Consider the following 7444-nt stretch of genomic DNA (forward strand, 5'->3'; position numbering starts at 1 on the left):
TAAGATTAGGAATCCCCCACAAAAAAAAATTTGATGGCATTAGGTTTAATTTGCAGTTTTCATACACTACTCTCACTACCCTTTCGTTTACAGTGCACAAAAACCATGGAAAGTGGTGAGAAAGCAGGGTATTTGAGAGGGACATAACCAGTGGGTGGGGAGGCGGATCACCATCTTCGGATGCCCCTGTAAGTGGGGACACTTTTACATTTTAGCTTCCCAAAACTAAGTGTAACTTCCTGTCTAGCCTCCTAACTAGTGGAACCTTTGTCTTCCCCTTGCTGGAACTAATTTGACACCAGACTTATAATTGGTATTCTTTTACTATTTTACCAGTCTCTGCATGGCTTTTCTTACCCTTCTCATCAGATGGAGATTCTCATTCTCAGTAATCTGATACCCATGTATATACACACACCACAATTAATTTCTTTATAATGCTGACAGTGATTTTTAAAGAATTATGTTTTTAGAAGTAAGCAAGGTTAGTTTGGTTAGGTTAGTTTGTATTGGTTTGGTTAGATTAGAATAGTTTGATTGATTAGGTTAGTGGTTAGATGGTGGTGCATGACAGCCAGCTGGTGGCCAAGGTGAGCAGTGGCCAGTCCTCTTGAGGGAACATTGCCAGGGAGTGTTACTGGTGTGGTTACTTGATATGTGAGGCCACCCCTGGTACATTTCAATCCATTTTGTATTAATCTACTTTTTATTTTGAATTGCAAATTATGAGTTTCTGAGGGGGGGATGGGGGGATCAGAGGAAGTAGAAAATAAAACTAATGATTTCTGAAAAAAAAAAAAAAGATTTATCTGGACCAGAGAGACTGGTGAAAGAGTAAATATTTGACCTTAAATTAAATTGCTGAGGTAAAATCCCAAGGCTTAAATGGTTACATTTAAGTTTGTTTGGTAAAGCATCTTTCCTCAAAATATTAGGGCCATATTAAATAGGAAAAAAGAAAAGAAAAAATGAGTGGTAATTCAGAAATATTCACAATGGACAATAAATAAATACCATGTTAGTCCATCACTTACCTACTGTAATGTGACTGGTAGCCAGGGCTGAGGTCGCAGGTATGGAGTCAAGTAGCCATGTGTTGCTGCCCATAGTCACTATCTCCAAGCAGGTGGCACCCAGCTGGAATAGTGCCATTTTCAAAGTTTCTCTTGATGCCACTTTCATTCAAGATTCGAGACTCATGCACTGACCCCCGGCCACTTCGTATCTAAGTCAACGATCTTGTACTTAGCATCAAATATTACCTGAATGTTGTTGATGTGATATCTTTTCTATTTATGAATTCAAACTCAAACTCAAGCCCCCTTGGTCTCATAATTCTTATGAGTTCCATCAACAGCACCAACTACTTGGGGAAATCCATCAATTTCTTGGAATTCTGTCTTTTTTCTGCTGAAGAACTTCAGTGGCAGGGGAATTTGATAAACCTTGTGAGGATATCATGTGCACACAAAGTATCCTCTGTTTCTGTCACAACCCTGCTTACAGTTTGCTGCAACACTCCCAACTTGTCTACACTGCACATTTGCATTTTTCCTGCAGCAAGGTACCTTAATGTTATCATCATTCATCTCTGGAGAGAGTCCTTTGTTGGTTTAACAATGCTGGCCGCACCAAGTCTGTAACAAACACAATATCTCCATAGCCCTGTCTATATCTCTTAATAAGTTCAGCATTGCTCAGTTCATTGAGAACGTCTTTTCTCTCGAAATTCCCTCGGCTGGGGCACACCGGACTTGTTGCTCGGCCATGTTGGCATACGGACGATTCTTTAGCCTTATGAAAATTTCATAGCGCTTATTGATAGATTTAGACTGTTTTACGATTTTTTTTTTTTTAAATATCCGCAACTTTTGAAGGCTTATGACAGATTCATAGCCTTACGACTTTTATAAGTACTGCAAAAAATACAACACCCGGCACACGACTCTTTTTCAGGACAAAACAATGATTACTTGAAATAACCACACGTCCCTGGCAAATCACAGATACCAGAACAACAGTATTTGCTTATTACAACCATGTATACATAGTACTTTTGCGTAAAAAACAATGAAAAATAAGAAAAAAAATGAAAATACCTTAGCCTTGATTCCTGTCACATGGACTAACAAAACAAACTTTCATTATCGTCCTTTACACACCTCACACATCTTACTGTTCCTTCACACACACCTTACCAGCTATTCTGAACTTATATCACAGCTCCCGGGTATTTAAATCCACTTTAAATCTAAGAAAACCAGCAAAATTAGAGTGTCCTTACCCGTCCCACTGGCGCCGCCTAAGTCCAAATCAGCTGTTTCTTTCCGTCTTTTGATCGGGTCAGACTTATCTTTATCTTTATTTGGTTTATTCGGCTTTATTCCACCGAGAGAGAGAGAGAGAGAGAGAGAGAGAGAGAGAGAGAGAGAGAGAGAGAGAGAGAGAGAGAGAGAGGAGAGAGAGAGAGAGAGAGAGAGCCCTCCTCATCCATTCTTCTTCCTCCTTCTCCTCCATTCCTCATTTCCTCCTCCTCTTCCTCCTCCATTCCTCATTTCCTCCTCCTCTTCCTCCTCCATTCCTCATTTCCTCCTCCTCTTCCTCCTCTATTCCTCATTTCCTCCTCCCCTTCCTCCTCCATTCCTCATTTTCTCCTCCTCCTCCTCCTACTCCTACTACTACTACTAGTATCACCACTCTCCACCTATCTTTCCACCTCCATTCCTCTTTCCTGGTCCTCCTCCTCTCCCTCCATTCCTCATTTCTTCCTCCTCCTCATACTACTACTACAACAGTCTACACATATTATTCTGGAGAACACTTGGAAATACCTAGAAAACGCTGGAAATTGGCAAAAATAATGATGAACAGACGCGGGGCAGGGAGGAGGGAAGAGCTCACTCTGGGTCCTGATGTTTTCACAGTAGGCGCTCTGAATGGGGCTGCAACATGCACTTTATTTATACCTTATTTGGTAGATTTTCGGGGTTAATTCTGGTTTCCTTCACGTCTGTGTCCGGAAACACACGGCCCTTATTTTTACATATAGCTAAATCATTTTGAAACATGCAAGAAGACACCCAGACTAGACTGCACTATATATTCTGACCTGCCATGTACTTTAACTAGCACACTGAACAATGATCGGGAGAGACTGGAAGGGAGATATGCCCCGGATCTGGGTAACCTGATGACGTCACTGAAGACGTCACGCCTTTAAATACGTATGTTAACCCATTTTGAAATTGAACCCTCAAGAAAACAGAACTAGACTGGAATGCTTTATATATTCTGACTTGCCATATACTTTAATAAATACCTGGAATATAAAAACATTTCCAGCCCGACTAATAATAAAGAAAAATTCAAAACACAATCTGTAATTTTTACAAACGGGGTCACAAAAAACTTACAATATTGAGAAGGAAAACACAGCCAGACTAGATTATGTTACATATTCTGAATACAAAAAAATCTTTACTTTCCAGATAAATAAAGAAAACACAACTTTCTCGTTGCATAAAGAAAATATTTTTCCAAATCTAGTAACGGACTTATTTTAAATTCGAAAATACGAGTTGCTACACTAAATTTTATTGGATATTATTACTTTGGATACTTTTCTCATGTTTTTTAAGTCTTAAATGAAACACCAAAACAATCCAAGGCGTGCTACTTAAAAAAAAAAAAAAAATGAAAATTTAAAAAATGAAGTGTTATTTTAAAAGAAAGGAAAAAAAAAGTACACAAGATTTTATTACATGCTATAACTTTTTTATATTTTTCTCTTAATAAATTAAATATTAAAATAATGCAAACTCTAGTAATAAAAATAAAATAAAATGATGATACAGAGCCAATGTAGTTTTTTTACACCTCTCCTCCCTACTTCCTCCTCCTCTCCCCTTCCCTTCACACTCCTCCCTTCCCCTCCATCTTCACTTCCTCCACCTACTCCTATACAGCGAGACTTTAGACCACCTGGAAACACCTGCAAAACCCTCGAAATTACACTAAATATGTGACCGGAAATTGTTACCTTAGCCGCGGCGGGACGAAGAGGGGGTCGGAGGGGCTTCGCGGGGCTCGGCGGGGCTGGGCATGTCGGAGCGCCAAGGATACCGTGGTGTGGTGGTGGTGGTGGTAGTGGTGTGATGTGGAGTGGTGGTGGTGGTGTCTTGTGATGTGGTGTGGTGTTAACGCTGCACTCCCACAAACTTAACTGCCCTCTGTGTGTGTGTGTGTGTGGCGCCAGAGACGAGTCACAAAGCTTTATAACTGGTGTTTAACCCTTAAACTGTCACTTGTGTGTGTGTGTGTGTGTGTGTGTGTGTGTGTGTGTGTGTGTGTGTGCTTACTTTGTTATTTGATTTACCTTGTAAGTTATTTTTTTTACCTGTGTGTGTGTGTGTGTGTGTGTGTGTGTGTGTGTGTGTGTGTGTGTGTGTGTGTGTGTGTGTGTGTGTGTGTGTATGTATGCAAGCCAATTTGCGAGTACAATTCAGAAATTCATCAACGTGTTTGTTCGTTTGTTTGTTTGTTTGCCTGTGATCATGTGTGTGTGTGTGTGTGTGTGTGTGTGTGTGTGTGTGTGTGTGTGTGTGTGTGTGTGTGTTACTTCAGTTATTTCTGTGTATGTACTATATATATATATATATATATATATATATATATATATATATATATATATATATATATATATATATATATATATATATATATATATATATATATATATATATATATATATATATATATATATATATAACACAACACAGCGTCTTATTATAATCATGTCATCTTGTTATCTCTCATCTATCAAAAGGTCATTAAAGCAGCGCACCAAATTTATGGATGGAGATGATAGGTGAATATAGGTAGGTAAGTTTCATACAAGGACTGCCACGTGTAGAGATGGCTTCTTGCAGCTTCCCTTATTTTCTTAAGTTCTTATGATATGAACTTTACAGTTGACATTTTGCATTGTCGGATTGATAATGACAGTGTAGCACTGAATAGGATATGAAGTGGTGTGTGTGTGTGTGTGTGTGTGTGTGTGTGTGTGTGTGTGTGTGTGTGTGTGTGTGTGTGTGTGTGTGTGTGTGCAGTGAGAGGGTAAGAGTAGGAAGACGGAAAAAAACTCATAATTAACTGTAACCTAACAATAACGCAACAGTGAGTATGGTTTGAAGAGGTTTGTGTATGTGTGTGTGTGTGTGTGTGTGTGTGTGTGTGTGTGTGTGTGTGTGTGTGTGTGTGTGTGTGTGTGTGTGTGTGTGTGTGTGTAATAATAATAATAATAATAATAATAATAATAATAATAATAATAATAATAATAATAATAATAATAATAATAATAAACGGTTTATTATTTAGGCAGTTAACAAACTGAAAATGTACAGAGGGGGTGGGGAAATACTTAACAATAAATCTAAAGGTAAGTCTAATCTAGAAGAGACTATTGATTGATGGCTCGCACCATGGTGGGAATCGCACTGAGTCTGTACCGGTCCGTGCGCGGCGCCTTTAGGGGCGTTATCTTGTTGTGGTGTCTGGTGGCACGGACCGGGCGAGGCTCGTCAGGCGGCAGCATGTTTCTGAGACGTGGGTGATGCAGTAGTCTCCTTCCAAACTTCTCTAGAGCCTCTCGGTGCCTGGTGGATAGTCTGGACAGACTCAGAGTGGTCAGGGCTTCTTCATAGGTGGTGTAGGCAGGGCGTGTGTGTGTGTGTGTGTGTGTGTGTGTGTGTGTGTGTGTGTGTGTGTGTGTGTGTGTGTGTGTGTGTGTGTGTGTGTGTGTGTGTGTGTGTGTGTGTGTAGTTAGGTTTGAAATGTTTTGGGGTTTCGCAAGAACTGTTTGCAAAGGCCACACAGACGATTAATGATTTCCATGTGTCTTTCGAACTGATGATGTAAAATACTTATTAGACAATCGTAAGAAAAGCTTTAAGGTTTCATAGGAACTGTTTGCAAGGGACACAGAGATGATCAATCAGGTTTTCATGAGTGTATTCCCCACTGATGTAGACCAGTGGTTCCCAACCTCTTCTTGGTTCATGCACTCTTCCAGGAGCTTTTGAGAAGTTGATGTAACCTCGATTGATTACAAATAGTAAATATATGAATATTTTACGTTCTTCTCTACTTTTAAGAGTGAAAATATATAAATAAAAGAATTAGGTCTTTATTTTAAACATAGAAAATAAGTTCTTGGTCCTAAATAATTGTTATATAATGCTGAATGTATGATAAAACAAAATGCCACATCTCAAACCCTTGCGGCGCGAGTTGCGTCTGAGTGTAATGTACTAATATATGTAATACATAAATTTGTATTACCTTCATCTCAGCTTAAGTTAATTTCTCACATGACAAACACAGTTCTACCTAAAGCATATTTTCCTACTGTGCACTCTCATACACACTGGCCGTGCCATGCACCCTCCATGCACCCCACTGTTTCCAGGCACCCAGGGGAGCACCGTGCACCCAGGATGACTATCACTGGTGTAGAATACTTGTTAAACGATCACAAGAATAATAAAAACACTTTTAAACCACAACAACTTCCACAAGAGCATGTTACTCGTATTTTCCTTTCACTGCGACACGAAACAATCAACAGCACCAGAAGAAATGCGTGAAGTATTTATAAGGATCTACAAGAAAGCAGAGGATTAAAACGAATAAATTTTGCATTTTCTACCCAGTTTAAAGATTGGAGGTGGCTGCAGAACAAGCAAAGATGTCTAAGAGTGATTAGTAATTAAGGAAAGGTGTACTAAATAGCAATCAAAGGGTTAAGGACGCGACGCCGAAACATTTGACAATACTCGTACAGAGCAAGGTTGTAAGTGAATGACAGGATAATAGAATGCTGCTCTTTCACTCTTTAAGTCAGTGAAGGTTAGGTTACCGTGCACTTGAGAGCTGCATAATAGAAGGTGAGGAGTTAAATGCGTATCATGTATTATGGCAAGGTGAACATCGTATGTTGTCTGCTTCAAGGACAAGAGAAAGAGAGAGAGAGAGAGAGAGAGAGAGAGAGAGAGAGAGAGAGAGAGAGAGAGAGAGAGAGAGAGAGAGAGAGAGAGAGTGGAAGAATTTGATGATGATAATGATGATGATGATGAGGAGGAGGAGGAGGAGGGGTACGACAAAGACTACGACGATGAAGACGATATTTTCTCTCTCTCTCTCTCTCTCTCTCTCTCTCTCTCTCTCTCTCTCTCTCTCTCTCTCTCTCTCTCTCTCTCTCTCTCTCCTATTAACATAATAAACACAAATTATCCTGTTTCAATCTTCCTATAGCAGCAGCAACAGCACCACCACCACCACCACCACCAACAACAACAACAACAACAACAACCCAAGCTGCCCACCTGCCCTTATCAGCCTGGAGCGAGACAGGTGTAGCACGTCAAGAGGCAGCCGCTGGAACACA

General features: G+C 39.9%; 1 protein-coding gene across 15 annotated transcripts in view; it reads right to left on the reverse strand.

Moving 5' to 3' along the window:
* LOC135104865 (tRNA-uridine aminocarboxypropyltransferase 1-like) overlaps positions 1–7444 on the reverse strand; it is a 23970-nt gene that overhangs the window by 13142 nt on the left and 3384 nt on the right. For 4 of the 15 annotated variants that reach the window (XM_064012565.1, XM_064012566.1, XM_064012573.1 and 1 more), the window contains exon 1: positions 1035–2235. The gene's annotated coding sequence lies outside the window, so the exon portion shown is untranslated. Of the gene's footprint in view, positions 1–1034; positions 2236–2284; positions 2391–4039; positions 4217–5287; positions 5667–7382 lie in introns of those variants that run through there. The other 11 variants (XM_064012571.1, XM_064012574.1, XM_064012572.1 and 8 more) reach the window with 9 other exon arrangements.

Source organism: Scylla paramamosain, chromosome 11, assembly GCF_035594125.1.
Source record: "Scylla paramamosain isolate STU-SP2022 chromosome 11, ASM3559412v1, whole genome shotgun sequence".
Lineage (NCBI taxonomy): Eukaryota > Metazoa > Arthropoda > Malacostraca > Decapoda > Portunidae > Scylla > Scylla paramamosain.